Genomic DNA, 19899 nt, shown 5'->3' on the forward strand with positions numbered 1-19899 from the left:
TCTGTGAAAACTGTCATTGGTAATTTGATAGAGATTGGATTCAATCTGTAGACTGCCATAGGTAGTATGATTATTTTAACAATATTGATTCTTCCTATCCAAGAAGATGGTATATCTTTCCATCTGTTTGTGTCATCTTCAGTTTCTTTCATCAGTGTCTTATTGTTTTCAGAGTACAGGTCTTTTGCCTCCTTAGGTAGGTTTATTCCTAGGTATTTTATCCTTTTTGATGCAGTGTAAATGGGATTGTTTCCTTAATTTTGAACTCTTCTACACTGTTGGTGGGAACGTAAATTGGTATAGCTGCTGTGGGGAACAGTATGAAGGTTACTTAAAAAACCAAAAATAGAGTTACTATATGATCCTGCAATCCTACTCCTGGGCATATATCCAGAGGAAACTCTAATTTGAAAAGATATATGCACCCCAGTGTTCATAGCAGCACTGTTTACAATAGCAAGGACATGAAGCAACTTAAATGTCCATTGACAGATAAATAGATAAAGAAGATGTGGTATATATATACAAATGGAATATTACTCAGCCATTAAAAAGAATGAAATAATAATACCATTTTCAGCAACATAGATGGACCTGGAGATTATCATACTGAGTGAAGTAAATCAGAGAAAGACAAACATCACATGATATCATTTATATGTGGAATCTAAAAAAAAGGATATAAATGAACTTATTTACAAAACAGAAATAGACTCACAGACAAAAAACAAACTTATGGTTGGTTACCAGAGGGGATGGGGGGGAGAGATAAATTAGGAGTTTGGGATTAACATATCTATACTATATATGAAATAGGTAAACAGCAAGGACCTACTGTATAGCACAGGGAACTATACTCAGTATCTTATAATAATGTATAATGGAAAAGAATCTGAAAAAGAATATATATATATATGTATAACTGAATCACTTTTTGCTGTACAGTTGAAACTAACACAACATTGCAAATTAACTATACTTCAATTAAAAAAGAATGTCTTTTATTTTACAGTATTTTATTGAGATATATAAACTTAGCTGTATAAAACAACACAAATTTCTTAGCTCACGATTCTGCAGGTCAGAGGTCTCTGCACTGCATGGCTGGGTTTTCTGCTAAGGCTCTCACAAGGTGGAAAGAAAGATGTCACTGGCTGTGTTCTCATCTGAATGTAGGGATGTTGTTACAGATTCATTCAGGCAATTGCAAGAGTTCTATTCCTTGAGGTTGCAGAGTTGTAATCACTGTTTCTTTGCTGGCTGTCTCTCATCTTCTAAGCAGCTGCCCATGTTTCTTACCATGTTGCACTCTCCATCTTCAAAGCAGGAAATGGAGAGTCTCTCTCCTTTTGAATTGCTCTCATGCTTCAAATCTCTTTATCTAGGGAAATCCCTGCCCTTTTGATGAGCTCACTTACTTAGGTCAGGTCCACCCAGGATGACCTCCCTTTCTTAAAGTCAACTATGTTATATAACATGACCAATAAGAGACTGAAGTCCATCATATCCCCAGTCCCAGGGATTATACAGGACATGTACATTAGGGAATGTGGATGTTGGGATTTTCTTAGAATTCTGTCTACCATATCTGAAGACAAGATCTGTGTGGTGAATCATGCAGCAGCTTCTGGGCTTTGTTATTGATTTTTAGGAGTTCTTTATATATTCTGGATATGAGTCCTTTGTCAGATATATGTATTTAACTTGATTCTCCCAATCTGTGGGTTGCCTTTCATTACTTAATGGAATATTTGATGTGCAAACCTTTTAAATTTAGATAAGGTTGAATCTTCTTTTTTTTTAAATAATTAGAACTTATGCATTGTGTTAAAGTGTTAATAAAAAAAATTTGCCTGCACCAAGGCATGTGGTTAGGCCATTCAAGATGGCTGTTATGTTGCTCTCTGTACATTCCCCTGCTCAACTAGTCCCTGCTTCACTCACATAACTATGGATTCCTCTTAATTATAGGGCTTAATTAGTCCCTGGTGACTGATGAGCCCACCCGAGGTTAATTCTCCCTATAAATGGTAGCCTCCTTCTCTGAGTAGCAAAGACTGCTGCCTTGTCCTGCCTGCTGTCTGCTGCATACCGTGGGGTGTCACTCCACGATCCTTCATGTGAGATCTCCTATCGAGTAAGCCATTGATGTCTCTGTTGCTGTCTCAGGGCTCTTTCTTTGGTCTTTGAGACTGGGCAACTACAAGGCTTGTAGGCCTGGAGGGTGCAGCCCAACAAAGGTCATGAACATTTTTGGTTTTTTTATGAACATTATAGTTTTTAGTTTCCACGTTTATGTTTCTGATCCATTCTGATTATTTTAGGGGGAGGGGGATATGGTGCAAGGCAGGTGTCAGAGTTAGATTTTTTTCCTATATGGATATTTAGTTGCTTCAGCACCATTTAGTATGTATTCATTTATTTTTGATTAGGTATTGTATGTGTTTTTCTCAATATAATGTCATTACCCCTGGGTGGTGATTCTATTGTGAGGAAACTATGCAAGTTTGGAGGTAATCCACCACATGTTGCTTGCATTCCTGTGCATCTTGCAGGGCGTAACAAGAATGCACGGTCCTGACCACTCTTTCCCTGGGCAATTTCTCAGGGTTGTGTTAGAAAGTAGTGGCCTTGAAAGGTAAAGTAATGTTTCTCTCTGGGCCAAAGAACAGGCTTTCTTATTGCATCTTATGAAATCAGTGGATTCCCCCAGTTCCGTGTTCCTCGGCTGTGATGCCAACCACTGTGTACATCCAGCATATGCATCCTTCGGGGCCATATCACACCACTCCCGTTGGACTTCTGGGCCAGGAGATGTAAACATGCTGACACTCATGCTGCTTACTGTGCCATGAGTGGTGACATTCTTTGTTTCTGACCCAAGAATCTTAGGTCTGCTGCCAGCATCCTTGAAATAGTAACTTACTGCCTTGTAAAGGATAAACTGTCTTGTAAAAGGCTAACTTAGTATCTTGTAGAAAGGACAGAATCAAATCCAAGACCTAACTGTGTCATCTGACTCACTCATCAGAACACCCTATTAAATGGCTATTTTTATCACCATTTCATAGATTAAAAGGCCAAGACTATAAGAGGCTAAGGAAGTTGCCTAATTTTGTTGAACTACGTAGCCAAAACTCATTTTTTAACATATTAAAATTGTGAGATGTAGCATAAACATAGAAATGTGTATAAAATATGCATAGTATTTAGGGAATAGTTACATGATGAATATCCATGTAACCACTGCTTAGGTTAAGAACTGGAACATTGTCCCTACACCAGAATCTCTGCAGGAGTCTCTTCCAGTTTACATCTCCCCTTTTCTCTCCTATAGACAGTCTTTATCTTAATTTTCATGATAGTCACTGTGTTGTTTTCCTTATAGTTAATCATGTATACTTCCGTAAACAATATGGCATGAGTTTGCTGGTTTTTAACTTCATAAAAATGAGTACATAGTCTGTGGATTATTTTGAATAGTGCTTCTTAAGGTCAGCATATTTCTAAGATTTATCATTGTTGCTTGTTCACTTTGCAACATAGTGCATTGTATTAATATGCATAAATTTCTTTATCAGTCTTGTTTTTGAGCAAGTGAATTGTTTCTAGCTTTGAGCTATTACAAAAAGATGCTTCTGTGAGTATTCTTACAGAAGTCTTTTGTGAGCATGTGCATTCATTTCTCTTCCATATACTGTGTACCTAGGAGTGACTTTCTAAGGCATTGGGCAGGATAGTTTTCTTTATTAGAAAATGCCAGAAAGTTTTCCAAAGTGATTCCACTGTTTTACATTTGCAACAGCAGTGTATGAAAGTTCCAGATGCTCCATTCTCATCAGTGCTTGGTATTGAGGATCTTTTTAATTTTAACCTTTCCGTTTGTTGTGTAGTGGTATTTCATTGTGGTTTTCGTTTTCATTTCTCCAGTGACTAATGAAACTGACAGTGTGGCCATATGCTTAATGGTCACTTGGATATCTTCTTTTGTGAAGTGCCTGTACAGATCTTTTACCCAATTTTTAATTGGTTTATATTCCTCTTTTTCCTATTGATTTGTATATATAGGAAAGATTTTTACCTGTTTTCAGTTAAAGGAACTGACCTGTAAATTTATCCTATAATTTCTTGCTCCCTCCCTATTGGCCGGAATCATCATGTGGACACAGATAGCTTGAAGGAAATGTGGGAAAAGTATTCTTACCTGGGTGGCAGTGTGCCTAGCCAAATCTTTACCACAGAAAAGGAAAACACTGATATTATGGAGGACAGCTAGCTGCTTCTGTTCAACTAGGGCTTGCCTAAAAATTTAAGTGTTCTTTATTGCTGTGTGATGTACATGGAACTTTGTGGAACTAACTATAGAAGCATTAAAAGCATCAAAAATTTTTACTAAATTTCAAGGTGAATCTTGACTAGAAATAAATGGGTTTCTTACAGAAATTTATTCCATGCATCAGCTCCTACTACAATACCAAGCTGTACCTCTATAATGAATGTGCAAGTATGGTATTGGAGCACTAAGCTCTAGCATGGCATGATGGTGTTTTTGTGGTATTTGGCATGACCCATACAAGTGTGCTAACTCCTAAAATTATCTACCAAGGCCACATCAGTTAAAATCTGACTACACAACAATAAAAACCATTCACATGGACAAATAGGCCATCACAAACTTACAGCATTAAAAAGCCACATGGTCTGCTTCCATCTGCAAGTATTACGCTGCTAGCTGGACCCACTCCTTGTCGATTCCTTGACTAGTGTTCCAAATATTGGTGAATTGACCCAAGTAGGATGCCATAGTTCGACAACTGGAGTTCAGAAAGTCAACTTTTACTGATTGTTGGAGAATATGACCTAGGTATGCAGCAAAAATAGCTTCCAAACACTGAGTCTTGAATTACAAAGATTCGACCAGCAGGCAGCGCTGGATGATCACAGGCCTCCTGTTGCAGTGGCAGTACCTTTACCACCCAACTTACAACAGGGCTAAGAGCAGAACAGAGTGCATAGTCTGTGCGGGTGAGCAGAGTCAAAGAGGAAAGAGGATGTGGCTGACTCACATATCACCATGCATTAACCATTCCTGTACCATATTCCTCTTTTCATGAGAAACAGTGAGTAAAGGAAACATCAGAAATGACTTCACTCCACCCACCCCCAAATACACTCTTGACCGTAGATTTGGTTAAAATAAAATGATATGGGAAGACTGAGTATAAACTGTTGAACACTAATGTATCAAAGAAATGCAAACAAAAAATAAATCAAGGTGATAATATTATATAAAGCAGAACTAAAGGAAAAGAGTTTTACCTTAGACAAAGAGGAATCTTATTCTGCTAGAGTATTCTGTTCAAAATAAGAGTTAAAACTGCTACCTACCCAATAGCATAAATTGCAATATATAAATTAAAAACAGATTGAAATATGAGGACAATTGTCATGAGCATGATAACAGTATATCAGCCTGCCTCAATCATTCACCAACTAACTAAATATGTAAGATAAATAAATATAGAGGACTTTGAATGTATAAAAGGATGATTTAATGGATCCTCAACAAAGTATATACCTCTTTTCAACTACCCACAGAATCATTATAATTAAAAAATTTTTTCATTTATTCATCATAAAAGTCAACAAATTTCCATACTAGCAATAGCATAGGCCATATTACCTAATAAATTAATGCCATTAATTAATAATTAACATGAATATTTTCACAATAACAGTAAATAATAACACCTCAGTTAATTTGGAAACTTTACAAAAGAAGAGAAACTTTCTGCAAAAGAACATTTGGGTCAAAAAGCATAGCAAGGTGCAAGTTGAAACCTAGTTAGGAAACTATAGTGAGAATAGCAAAGGGAGAACCTGGAGGGAAAAAGTAAACAGAGGAAAAAAAATCATGGTCTTAAATGTTTATATTTTGGCTCAAGAAATAACTGAAATAAATGAAGTATAATTCAACTCAAGAAATCAGGGGGGAAGCATACAATAAATGTAGGGACCACAGGAAAAAGAATATAATGGAAGTAAAGATAAGAAATGATTGAGACCCTGGGAATGTAATGTGATGGGCTATAGGGAAGGATGGGGAGTCTTTTTTTTTAATCATTATTTTCTAAAAAAAAAAACCAAATATTAAAAAATTTAAGAATATTCTTGTTCCCAGCATGCCTGATTATTCTGTTAGTAAAATTTCTTGAATAAAATTAATTGATGTTCTGTTAGTGTGTGTGTCTGTGTGATATGTGCATATGTGTATGTGCATGTGTGCATTCCAAAATGTAAATGAATATAAAGACACAAGTGCTTTTATTCCTATCATGCATTATTGAGATTATCTAGACCAATAAGAACGAATAATACTTTAGCATTTCATATATGTTTGAGGTACATGTTGGGTTGAGAGTGGGGATAAGAGTAATATTTCATTTAAAGTCAAATTAAGATCATCAGGAAATAATTTAGTTAAGAAAACACTGATTTTTTGTGTTTTTATTTATCACTTGTGTTGTTAGAAGAATATGGAAAAGATTTTATTGTCTATATAAAATCAGTAAAATTTGTTTTGTGCTTTTCCTCCAGATTTCTTGAGTTGAATTATCACTTCATTTATTTAAGTTATCTCTTGAACTAAAATGTAAACATTTAAGGCTATGAATTTTTTGGTAATTATGATTCATGCAGCAACTGTATATTGAGGAACTACTGTGTGCAAACTACTAGAGAGGCAGTGACGAACAAAAGCTGATGCAGTTCCTGATCTCATGGAACTTACAGTCTAAGGGATAAAAAAAGATATTAATCAAATATTATATAAAGAAATATAAATATAACAAATGTAAATATAATAAATGAAAGGTATTACTTGAGTATGTACTATTTGAAGATATAAGATCATATAAGAAGAAGGAGATTTGATATAGCCAAGCATATCAGGCCAGTCTTTCTTAAGGAAGCGACAGTTTAGCAAAGAGTTTGGAGTTAATGATATCAAGTCAGTCAATTGGCAGGTAAAGAGTATTCCGCACAGAGTGGTTAGCATATTCATAGGTACCCTGGCAAGGACAGATAAGATCTTTCAGGAACCAGAAAAATGGTAAGTGTGGCTGACATCCAGGGAGGGAGTCAGTCAGCCAGCGAGTAGCTTATGTATAGTGGAAGAGATAAGACCATGCAGGTTCTGCTAGGAATTTAGATTTTTACAGAAGAGCTGTGGGGATTCATTGAGGTATTATAAACAAAATTATGTGTGTGTGTGTGTGTATGTGTGTGTGTGTGTATGTATATGACAGATAGGCATGGTTTGATCAGGCTTGTAATTTGAAAATATTCTGGCTACAGTTTGTGAAGAGAGTTTGGTGGAAGGCAACAATGGGACTAGGGAAACCAGTTAGGAAGCTATTATAAGTGTCCAGGTGGCAGCTAATGATAATATGGATTGAGCTCTGGTGGCTTAGTTATGGAAGCATTTAGCATCGTCTAGCCAATGTTCTAATCTTATCTGGACCTCTTTATTTATGGTTTTTCAGAAATAAATAAGGGATTAATCACTCTAAACAATTAATGATAAAAACAAGATAAAAAGAGTCAAAGAGAGTAGTCAAATTTGAATTATAAGTAACCATCTCCAGAGATACATTTCAATAATGTTGTTCTAGGACAAGAATTCTGAAAAGAGCTTGGCAGTAGTATACATAACAATCATTAAACATCACTATATTATACTCCATTATGCAAACTAATGAAAATTTGGTTATATTTTATGTAGCAGTCTTCCACATCTTGAAAATAATATTGTATAAATATTTTAATAACACTTACAGCTTATTAGGCAATAATTATTGACTCATTTGTTAGTTTATTTGTAGTATGATAACACTGATTTATGACACATTTATTAAAAAAAATTAAACTAACAAAATCCTACCCATTTACTTATTTTTTTCAAGTGTTCATACAAAAATGAGTGATTTTGCAATCATATAGTCAATATATTTAGTCTACCCCCCAGGGACTTCCAGATTCTGTCAGATTATAATTTGAGACCCACTATTTTTAGGAACATCACCTAAAGGATTACATGGTATACAGTGTTAACAACACTTAGTCAGATATAATTGGGAATCACTGTTTAGTCATATGCTCCTTGCCTTCAAATGGGGTAAGTGCTGAGCTTATTGGTTTCAGGGTAAGGACAAAAAGAGCTGTGTTAAGCTGATCTTTTTTCCACAGTGGAATATAAAAGTTCTCCATAACTTATGTTGAATTTGAGGTTAATCTATGTGCAACATCTACCATTCTATGAATTGCCTGTCAGTTCTGTTGATTTGACTGTCACATGTTTAATTGAAAAGGATCATTTTCTCAAAGTAAGGGAGATCTTTTAAAGATAATGATTTAAAGATATATTGTCTATGAAGAGCATCTCCCTAATAGAGGTACTTACCTCAGCTATTTAAAAAAAAAAAAATTCTTACTTACTTACAAATGATTTCAATTATTGTGTTATTCATGTATGTAAGTACAGATGCATTGATTTCAGTGAATCAAAAACCATCTGATTATAGATATATGCATATGCATATACGCTCAAGTTTGGTTTGACCTAGGTTACAAATTACCATATATCAGTTTTTTAAATGGTGTGTAGCAAACCATTAAATGACAATATTCATAAAATAATTATCTTTGCCAGATTTTATTATCTCTTACCTTTTATTACCATTTATTATTTTTATTAATTTTGGTTTTTAAGAGTTTCATGTTCTACCAGCTGAGTTAGCCAGGAGGATATAATTTTGGTTTTAATCTGCCTAATTCTTTTAATCTTACTTGTATCTATGAAGATACTATTATTTGCATATTTTGTAAGAATCTCATAAATAATTTTGTTTAATGGCTTTTATGAAACATTTTGAGAATTTGAAATGACAAATGTTTAGTGATCTGAGAACCTACTCTTGCATTTGTTCCTCATCCCCAAATTCTCCCCTAATCAGCTCTTTCTCCACTTAAGAAGAAACCATATGGGCCTCCCTGGTGGCGCAGTGGTTGAGAGTCCGCCTGCCGATGCAGGGGATATGGGTTCGTGCCCCGGTCTGGGGGGATCCCATATGCCGCGGAGCGGCTGGGCCCGTGAGCCATGGCCGCTGGGCCTGCGCGTCCGGAGCCTGTGCTCCGCAACGGGAGAGGCCACAACAGTGAGAGGCCCACATACCGCAAAAAGAAAAAAAAAAAAAAAAAAAAAAAAAGAAGAAACTATAATCGCTCTTAATGCAGGAAGTGGGTGGGGTAAGCACTGAGGGTCAGAAGAGAGAACTCACAGGATGTCAGATCTGGCAAAAGTAAGAGCTAAAACAACCATACCCCTTAATTTATGTTTTAGAAAGCATGCTGTCCTACAGAAGGTTATCTAAAGATTTTTCTAAGTTCTTTAGAAACTTTGGGACCCTAAACAGAACCTACAAATTTGAATATATTCAATACTTAACTTTTCAAATGTTTATTAAATTCTACCAACTACAGTTTAGTTTCTTTGTTTTTCAGCCCACATTTACAGTGTTGGCATTTATTGTTTCCCATTAGGGTTGGCTTTACTTATATATACACACACACACACCCCTAAATAAATAAACAAAAGTAAAAGAGTATTACCTTTTGCATTATTTAGGAATTATATCTGGCTACCAAAGGTAAGATCTTAAAACAGTGACTTATATGAATTAGATTTTTCTTTTTTTTCTCAGGTGAGAAGCATCCAGAGAGGCAGGCCAGGGAAGTATAATTGGTGTGTGCTGTGGTTATTGCCCCCAGACTCCCTCTATTTTTCTGCTCTGCCATCTGTAGAACTTGTTTCAATTCACAAATTGCCTTGTGAGTTATAGGATAGATACAGCAGCTCCAGCAATCATGTCTGCATTGGTGGCAGAAAAGAGAAGGAAGAGAGGCAGGGAGGGAGGCATTTTACAGTTAAGTTCTGTGTTGCTGCTTCTAACAATAAATACATTGTTAAATATAAAATAAGGGGTAAATGGATTTTGAGCAGGCAACTCACAGTCTCTGCCACATCTTTTATCTATCTCTTTATATCTTTTGTAGTTCTCAACTACTTTCAGCCATAAAAACTTTCTTAGGATTTCTCACAAGCCTGAGTCACCATGGGGGTCAGTAAAGTAACAAACTCCAGTGCATATACTGATTGAACTAGTTGAAGTCATGGCTATGTACACACTTTTAAATATGGATAAAAATAGCATCCAAAATAATACATACATACTTTTGAATATGGATAAAAATAGTATCCAAAAGAATTATGCAGTGCTTGGAGAGGGTTGGTGTCAACAAATATATATCCCAGTGTTAGGGTGACTACCAAAAGGGGCAATATCCAGGTGCAAGGTTCGCTTAGTTTACAATTTTTTCTTTTCTCTCTACATCTGGTTAAGCAGAAACACATTTATTTTTACTGTGTTTGGGGAAAGAACCACTGCAATATTTCTGCTTTTTTTCCCCCCAAAACTTTCTGAAACTTGATTGTTGGATTGGTAACATTGATTAAATGAAATTCCTTTGAGGCATCACTCTGGTGGTGGCTACCAAATAGGCTAATTCTGTTTTTCACTGTTTACATAATTTTCATGAAAATATGATCATCTATTTTCACTTTATTAGATTGTAGTTGAAGGCATCACCACATAATGTATAAGAACATGGGTTTTGGAGATAGATATAGGTGGGTGTAAAAAATCTGAATCTTCTCCTACCAGCTGCGTGTGACCTGGGAAATCTCTGTAATCTCTGTCAGTCTAATTTGTGACATGGAGATAAATACAACCTCAAAGTTCTGATAGAATTAAATGAGTGAGTGAATGTAAAGTGTGCAGCTGAGTGCATGTCACATTGTGGACATTCAATAAAGAAAGCTACTATTGTTACTGCTATTACTCCTACTTTTCTAAATTGACCTGCCATTAAGCATTATGCTGCTGTTAATACAGACTTTTTAGAGTAGAGATTAAAATGTCAACTCAACTCTAATTACTCTCAAGAAACCCCTTTATTTTATATAAGGACTTTAATTTGAATCTTATCATCCTTTATGGGAGTTTAGAGTCCCTGATATTTTGCTTTTTCTCTTCCAAGAATGTGGCTGTTATTTAGCCAGGGGCAGGCCTGTACTGCGTGGTTACCTCTGGCATCTGCTCTAATTACCCTTGTAGCTGTTCTGATCAGTAATGCCTGCCTGATAGTGGTTGGTCTCACTCTTATTCAGAATTATTACTTCAGAATTCCTGATTAAGCTTCAAAACAGAAATGAATAAAATTCTACTTTGGTGGAATTTTTACAAAAATGAGCTGTTGTGAAAAGATAATAAATGCATAATAGTCTTGGAAAATGTGGTATCGGATTAGGCAGGGCCTGAAACAATAGTTATCATTTATTTGACCACCTGCTATATTTTAGGTATTAACTATACTGTATGTTTTAAATACATTGCAATTAATTTTCACAACCACTGTATGATGTAAGCATCATTTGCTCTATTTTCCAGCAAGAAATGTGAGTTGCAGATAAGTGATTTGTCCAAATTCATATGGCTAATAAATGTTGAAGATAGAATTTAAATTTCTACCTTGCTAGACTAAAAACTACCACGAATAATTGATATTCTTTTTCTAAAAAATGATACAGGGAGACATTTGGAGTAAAGCTGATAATAAAATAGGAGAATTGTTTTCTCATTCATAAAGGAGCAGGTTAGATTATTATTTTGTGAAAATCTAAGCCATTACTTTGCTTCCTCACACTTTGGCACTCTGCTCTGTCTCTGTAGAAAATTTTCAAGTGAGTTTGACAATCCCACTAAACACTAAGACAATAAGATTTTTCCCACTTGGGTACACATGGACTCCTGAGCGAGAGAGGGAGACAGTTCAATACCTTAAAATTTTGCTTTTATGCTTAGAAAATGCATATTCATATCTGTGATAAGATTTCAGAAATGTAGATAATCTTGCATTTTCTGCTCTTGAAATACCCTCTCTAAATGTATTATATATATTTATTGGGTCATATATAGTGTCACTTTTCCTGAAATCTGCCCATGAAGGTTTGCTAAATTTAGCAAATAAAAATATGGGATGGCCAGTTAAATTTTAATTTCAGATAAACAACACATAATTCTTTAAAATAAGAATGTCCTATATAACATCCGGGACAAACTAATACTAAAAAACTCTTTATTGTTTTTCCAAAATTCATGATTGGCCATCCTGTACTTTATTTGGCAATCATAAGTGGAAGAAGTATTGTGAAATAGAAACAACAAACATCTACAACAATAAAAATAAAAAGATATTACCTTCAAATTTGAACAAACTAGACTTCAAATTACATGTTTACCACCTAAGTATGTGACAAATCAGTGCCTCTTGGAGTGGGCCCGGAATGTAGAAAGAGTACAACATCTACATTCACCCTTGGGGAGAATTAGAGTGTGGTTTTACAAACTCTGGCATTTTAAATGCTTAGGGATCTCTGGAGTGCCCATTGGGATGCTCTGTAGGATAAGCAGATCCATATGGATATTCTGTAACCTGATAGAAATATTAAAAAATATTTCCACACTTTAAAAATAATTTGAGGGCTTCCCTGGTGGCAGAGTGGTTGAGAGTCCGCCTGCCGATGCAGGGGACATGGGTTCGTGCCCCGGTCCGGGAAGATCCCACATGCCGCATAGCACCTGGGCCCGTGAGCCATGGCCGCTGAGCCTGTGCGTCTGGAGCCTGTGCTCCACAACGGGAGAGTCCACAACAGTGAGAGGCCCGCGTACCGCAAAAATAATAATAATAATAATAAATAATAATAATTTGAAAACCATTACTCCTGTGCATTTCCTATCTGAACCAATTATTTTATATTGATTTGCACTACATATGGATTAACATTTCTGTGGATGTTTTTTGTTTCCTTGACTCAATTCTAAACTCTGTATAGGCAGATGAGTAATCCTAATGGAGCATAGAATCTAGGGAAAAGTACACTGTGTGTCAAAATTTTCCCTCTTCTTTTTTATATATGACAAATAAAAAAAATTATAACAGTCTTAAAACCTAATTAAGAGCAAGGAAAATATATGTGGAGGAAGAAATCCCATACTTTTTACATTTTCTTGATGATAATGAGCTATAGTAAACATTCTATAAATAACAACCTAGCCCTTAACACCATCAACCAGCATCATCTTCATTCATTAAGTTCTCAAAAATTAAGAGTTATGTGATGAACTGAATTCTTTATGCAATTGACAAGATATGGCATAGGCCATTTCACACATATTTCTGTTAATGGCTTAGAAGTATAACAGAAACTCAGTGTGATAGATCAACTTGATAGAATCATGTGACTAATTTTGCAGAAACTTAGAGGCATCAGTAATTTCTCTTTAACAGTCAAGTTGAGGTTGGATGGGACTCATGACATTAATCAAATAATATCTCTCAGCAAAGATGTCTTTGATTGTATTTGTATAACATCCTTAGTAATAAATTAAAGAGATAAGCAGTAATCACCATTCCTTCCTTTATGGCACTTTGATAAGAGAACCAACCAACACACATTTTCATAGGACAGTGAAAAGAATTTGTCTTAAATTCAAGTGAAAACAGTGACATCAGCACGATTTTGACCATCAATAACAGGCAACAGTGTCCACAGGAAAAAAATGTTGATATGACTGATCATTGGTGGAGCATGATCCTCTCTGGTAATCATTTGTATAATTTGATATGGAATGAGTAATTTGTATATTCAAAGCAAGTATCCAAGATAGTCATAAAATTCCCAATTCCACAAATCACCTTTTTCTTAGAAAGAAAATACATATCATCACAAGGCACTTCAGTGATTCTTTAGTCTGTGTTTTTCATAATTCAACACCATAAGAATTGGAATTCACCAATATCCTGAGGTCTTTACATCTTGAAATAGTTGTTGGCCAATTAATAGCAGCTAACAATATTAGCTAATATAATCTGGGATTTTTTATATACCAGGTAATGTTGTAAGCACTTTGCATATATTATTTAATCCCCAAAATAACATTATAAGTTAGGTGCTGCAAGAACTATGAAAGGTCTGAAATTTTACCTGAATTGCAATCTAACAAATTAGCCTACCACAGTTTCATGGATGTTAGCAGAAGGTATGAGACTACTGGTTCAAAAACAAAGGACAGTTTTATTACTTATAGTAATAGTAATTGCCAAAGTATCCACATTTTCTTGTGTAAGTTCCCTTAGCACAAATTCCCACAGAGCAACATGAAAAGAGCCAGGTTACAATGCCCATGCGATGGGTTAAATTACAGAACAGGAGCCCTGAACTTGGGGAACCCAAAATTTCTGTAATTGGCAGTAAGCATTATTGCTTGGGAAGGAGACATTATTTATCTTTCCCAAGGCTGTTGCATCCTTAAAAATATAATCCATAACAAATGTAGTCAGTGACTCTGCTCAAAAGACATGCAGAAAAATGAGAGTTATGGTTAATTGTCTTCCAACATGTACCAGTATTATTTCCATTTTACAGATAAGGAAACTGAGACACAGTTAGAGCCAAAGAAGGTCACATAACTAGTCATCAGTAGAGTTAGGTTTAGAACTGAAGTAGTTTGACTCCAAAACTCGTGCCCCGAACAAAAAAATACCTGATTAAAAAATGGTTGTGGATGACTGTCTTTGAAAAGAATTCAAGAAACTTTGAGCAATCCATTACCGTTCTACAAAATCACACTAGAAGTTAAAATTCAGTTAGTGTTATTGTTTGCCTAGATTTTTCAAATTATAGTTGGGACACACTTATACCCTTTTAAAGATTAGGGTACAAATTGCATGATAATAATGCTATGTAAAATCATGTATCTATAAAAGGTAACATTTCAAGGGATCTGATGCATATAAAATATCCTCTGTGATGTTCTCAGAATAAGTTCTTCATTGAGAAGATAATGAGAACTTCTAAACTGTTTGGAAACTACAGTCTCCTCATGGCTATTTTATTTCCATTTAATCAATGAATATTAAAATGCATTGGTCCACAAGAGACTTATCAAGGCAAAAAGTTTTAACAAAGCCCAACTGCCATCAGTAGTAAGTGTTTTCCTCATAATAACTGTCCTGGTGACTTGATCTCTTCCTCTGTTGAGAAACTATCTGATCCTAGTCAGTGTCTCCCATTAATATTGCAACAAAGGCCAGCGTCTTTCCCAAACACTTTATTTACTCCATCTTTATCTCAGAAAACACTGATTAATTTTTTATTTTAATAAAGAATAGTAATGAATAAATGATCCATGAAGTTGAATCCCAAAATATTTTCTAGATGATGCTTTATCAAGTGCTTTTACTGGTAGTTTTTATAAGAGGAGTCTGTTCTCTTGAAAGATCCTCTCTGTTTTGCCCGTCATCCCAAGTACGATTTTCACAGGTAGCTCTCAACTTTCTGCATGCTGATTACTGCACTGTATCTTGCTTAGGTACTCTGGTTTAAGAGATCATCCCCAGAGACCCAGACCTCGAGTCACATTCCCACACCAAAATCCCCAGTTAGTCTTTGCTTAGTTTATTCCTATGAGGGCTTACTGAGAGGAGAAAATTGAGGCAATAGGAAGGCAAAGAGGCATCTAAATAAACTCATATGTGTTTGACTAGACATTGACAGAATGTGTGCTGGTTTTGAACATTTATCTTTAAAAAATAAAATCCGGGCTTCCCTGGTGGCGCAGTGGTTGAGAGTCTGCTGCCGATGCAGGGGACACTGGTTCATGCCCCGGTCCAGGAAGATCCCACATGCCGCAGAGCACCTGGGCCCGTGAGCCATGGCTGCTGAGCCTGCGCATCCGGAGCCTGTGCTCCGCAACGGGAGAGGCCACAACAGTGAGAGGCCTGTGTACCGCAAAAAAAAAAAAAAAAAAAAAAAAGATCCATACAGAGTATTGAAGAAAGGAGTTTAGTTTGAGAACTTCCATAAAGAACCACTTAGAATTAGAAAAATTAGTTATTAGAAACTAATTAGAAAAGTAGTTATTTTAACTGTTAAAATCCTGGGTATGTCTAAAATCTATATCTGTTCAAGAACTAGCACATTATATCAGTTATCTTTTATTGACTGCCTTTTGGTGGGCTATTCCAAACAATTGCATAATTCTCTATAGTTAATGAGAAATTTCTGGATTATTTCTAATTTCAAGAGAATGATAAGATGCACACAATTCTTGGCTTGCTATGATCCCTTACAAACTGATCGAGCTCTCCAGAATATGCACCTTGTGGGTAGTGGTGGGAATAAAACATTTCTCCTTATTCGGAGTAATAAATTTAGTTTCCGAAGATACCTAGCTCATTCTAGAATCAGAATTGGCCCAGCTATAGGGTTACAAATATTATGTAGTATATAATGACAAAATACTTTTCAGTACTTTGATCGTTTGACCTCTTTCAAAGCCTTCTTCCATTATGTAGTGCACACTGGTCAGGGACGTACACTCATGCATTCTATCGTGGCTCGTGGGTGCTTGATATTTCATCAATCACATAGACAGCTGAGGAATATAGTCTTTTTATTCTCTGATTTGTGATTACTTAGATTTCTGAAGATAAGAGCTTATAGAAGGAAATCATCTAAAATCAGTGAAGCAAACAAACAACTGAGAATAAAAGAACAACAGGCACAAACAAAGGTTCCTTTCTTTTCTTAATTCTTTAGTAGAATTCAGAAATAATTGAGGTCAGAGGCTCTGTGGAAGAGCTGAGATCAGAGAATGGTCTGTGTTGAATAAGAGCCCTTAATTAGCCTGTTTTCTTTTCCAGAACCTCTGTTCTTGCTCACAGTCACGTACTAGACCTCTCCAAGTTCTGGACTGAAAATTTTAACTTTAGGTATTTATTTTTAGTGCCTGGGATATTAAGCATCCATTTTCTTCCCATGCCACCCCAGAAGTTCTGGCTTCTTGGGTGGTCCTAGAGTCCAAGTGAGTCTGAATGAGTCATGGACCCCACACACCTGGACCCTAACTGGGACTGTGTAAACTTTGGGAGTATGAAGGTAGTGATGGGGTATATGTTGTAGGCAGACACATGTTGTGGGAAGACAGAGGGGACAGGAAGAGAGAAGAGGTACACACTGCTTATTCCCAAATAAATACCACAACACTAGCTGGTTAAAATTTCCATTGCTCTTATATTTTAGAACATTTAAGACTACTAAAAAATGCTAACTCCCACTGAATTTTCACTTTAATAGAAAGATTACAATGCAATAGTGGCTGGACATATGTTAACATGTTAGTTGCCATCATGTAGATTTCAAACTAAAAAATAGTTTTGATTCCAAATCACTCAATCTCAACTTTTACCCTTAGAAGGAAGTAAATGTGTCAGAGGCAAACAGTTTTTATTTATGTGTTTGACATTTGTGGGGCTTCCCGCGTGCCAGGGATTATGCTAGGCACTGTTACCCAGCAGCAAGTTAACAGACGTTGTCCCTGCCCTTGGGAGGCTTCCCATCTTGTGAACTAAATGCGGAGAATAAAACTGATTGAGCTAAAACACGTATAATATCCAGAGTCCCAGCTGCCAAACCACATTTAAGTTAAGGAAAGAAAAGAGAAGGAATGATCCACATGTGTGTCTCATATGAGGATTTATAACCTCACTCAAAAAGTTTTTTGAATCAAATGTATTCATGAGCTCATATCCCATAGTCATAACAAATAATGTTTGTATTGCTAATAATATCACTTTCTGTATGAGGAAACTGAGGCTCAGAGACATTTCAGTGACTAGTTCAGGTCACACTGGACCCATTAAGGAAAAGAGCTGGAATCAAACAGTCCTCTCAACACATCCTCTCCTCTCTCTTTTATGAAATGAGTCTTGTTAGAAGTGGCAGGAGGCAAGAGGCCCGGCATAGTTAAGTCCTTTCTGACACAAGTAAAAGAAAAATCTGCAAGTCTTAACTTTACATGTCTGTCAGAGCAAAGAATTTCAGAGATTGTTATGGAAACTGGTATTTCAGTTTCTTGGATCTAGCAACGACATGAGGGGGAAAAGGGAGGGAGGACAAACATAGAGCATGTTGATTAATTTCATGGAGTACAGTCTTTTATAATAAATCCCAAGATTAATGGTGAGCTGTGTGTTGAAATAAAGCAATTATTGCATTCCTGTTTTGCTAACTGTGAGGAATAGGACTAGAACAACATTTACGAAACTACAAATCATAGAAGTGCATTGAAGTGCTTGTTTTTCCCTATAGAAGCTGGAATGCTTGACTGTTGGACCAAGCAGCAAATCTCAGCTTGCCTCTAATATTTACTAATTATTGAAGTGTGGTTAGGACAACAAAGAAAACTGAAAATACTTAGGAGTACCATTAAGCAAACAGAGACTTTGTGTCAAAGCCAGGTGCTGAGTTTTCTCTGCTTTTTAAGTTTCTCATTCCTACTCTCTATCTTATTTCCTAAATGTTTTGTTTTATGTAGTGAAGCTTTCTTTTTCAAAAGGAGTGATACAAATTCTGATTTATCCTTCTTTTCTTTTCTTTCCTTTTTTTTTACGGCCTTGACACTAAAGAGCAGTAAACAGACTGCGATGTTGGCATCACCTGGTAGTTGGTTACAAATGCAGAATCTCTGGTCTAACCCAGACCTACAGAATCAGAGTCTGCATTTTAGTAAGATCCCCATATGTTTGAAAGCACAATAAAGTTCCACAAAAAAATCTCTCAGGACATTAGAACAATTACATGAAATTAGTTGTATAAGGGAACTAATGCTGATTTACAAATCTGACTAATAGTGTAAATGACTTGGTCTCTTACAGAGATTGTCAAGTGATCATGGATTGAACATCTATTTGTAGAGCCTCCACCATGTACCAGGTGCAGAGTGAGGAGGATAGATTCTACACTGTATTGCATTGGCAAGCTTTCATATATGTTTTGTGACTTATTTTTCCCTCTTAAGTTTCAAACATCTCAAGTCCCAGTGGGGAGACGACTGTTTACTTTTAAACTGGACACATCACAGGTCCTGTGAACACATACGTATGTGCAAACATTGCATTAACAGAAACTGATTTTGAGTGGGTTCTTTGTTTACGGATGGGACCTGTCAACAAACTCTTATTCAACTGAAAACATGGATAAAAGACTTCAGTATCGATGCTGTAAAGTTGAAGTGACTGTAACAGAAGCCCTGTGGAGAGAAGTGTTATGGCTATGTCCACTCATCATATTCCGCCTGGCCCAGGTGGCATTTGTGTTCACTCCCAGGGTACATAAACAGAGGCTTCTTTAGATTTCAGGTGATGCCGTGTTGTGTGTATCATTCTTCCCCATTCATCCCTGATGTTGGTTTCCTGGCATCAACACTCACATTTCTCCCTCTATGTAGGTTTTCTTTTCATTGTCTTTTCATGACCCTACCATTAATCTAACAATTTTCATTCATAGAACTCGGTAACACTGAAAGCAATGTAGAGACTGGATAAAAGAGGGAAGACCGTCCATCATTTTGTTAGCATCATCAAGCCCACCACAATGAGAAACCAGAAGGGTAAGTCTCTATCCACCACAGTGAGAAACCAGAAGGGTAGGTGATGCCTGTTTTCATTTTCTAAGAGGCAGTGGAAAAGTTGAGTGAATTAGTTGCATCAGATGAAGGTGTTTAATATTGCCATTGGTATTGTTCTTCTCATCTGAATGGAGACATATGGGCCAATGTAATTTAAGTGTATTTAGAATACCAGCTACACAGAAGACTTTCAGATATATTGAGTAGATGTGGAGCAAAGGTTCTCAGTCCTGGCTGCACATTAAAATCA

The 19899-nt window shown here is 36.1% G+C and overlaps 1 long non-coding RNA gene across 1 annotated transcript in view; it reads left to right on the plus strand.

The window, feature by feature from the left end:
• The window catches only part of LOC132483492 (uncharacterized), a 158581-nt gene extending 138973 nt beyond the window's left edge, over positions 1-19608 (plus strand). The window contains exon 3 of the long non-coding RNA XR_009531075.1: positions 19529-19608. This is a non-coding gene — a long non-coding RNA (uncharacterized LOC132483492). The remainder of the gene's footprint in view (positions 1-19528) is intronic.
• Positions 19609-19899: the final 291 nt, after the last annotated feature.

The sequence above is a fragment of the Mesoplodon densirostris genome, chromosome 1 (genome assembly GCF_025265405.1).
Source record: "Mesoplodon densirostris isolate mMesDen1 chromosome 1, mMesDen1 primary haplotype, whole genome shotgun sequence".
In the NCBI taxonomy this organism is placed as follows: Eukaryota; Metazoa; Chordata; class Mammalia; order Artiodactyla; family Ziphiidae; genus Mesoplodon; species Mesoplodon densirostris.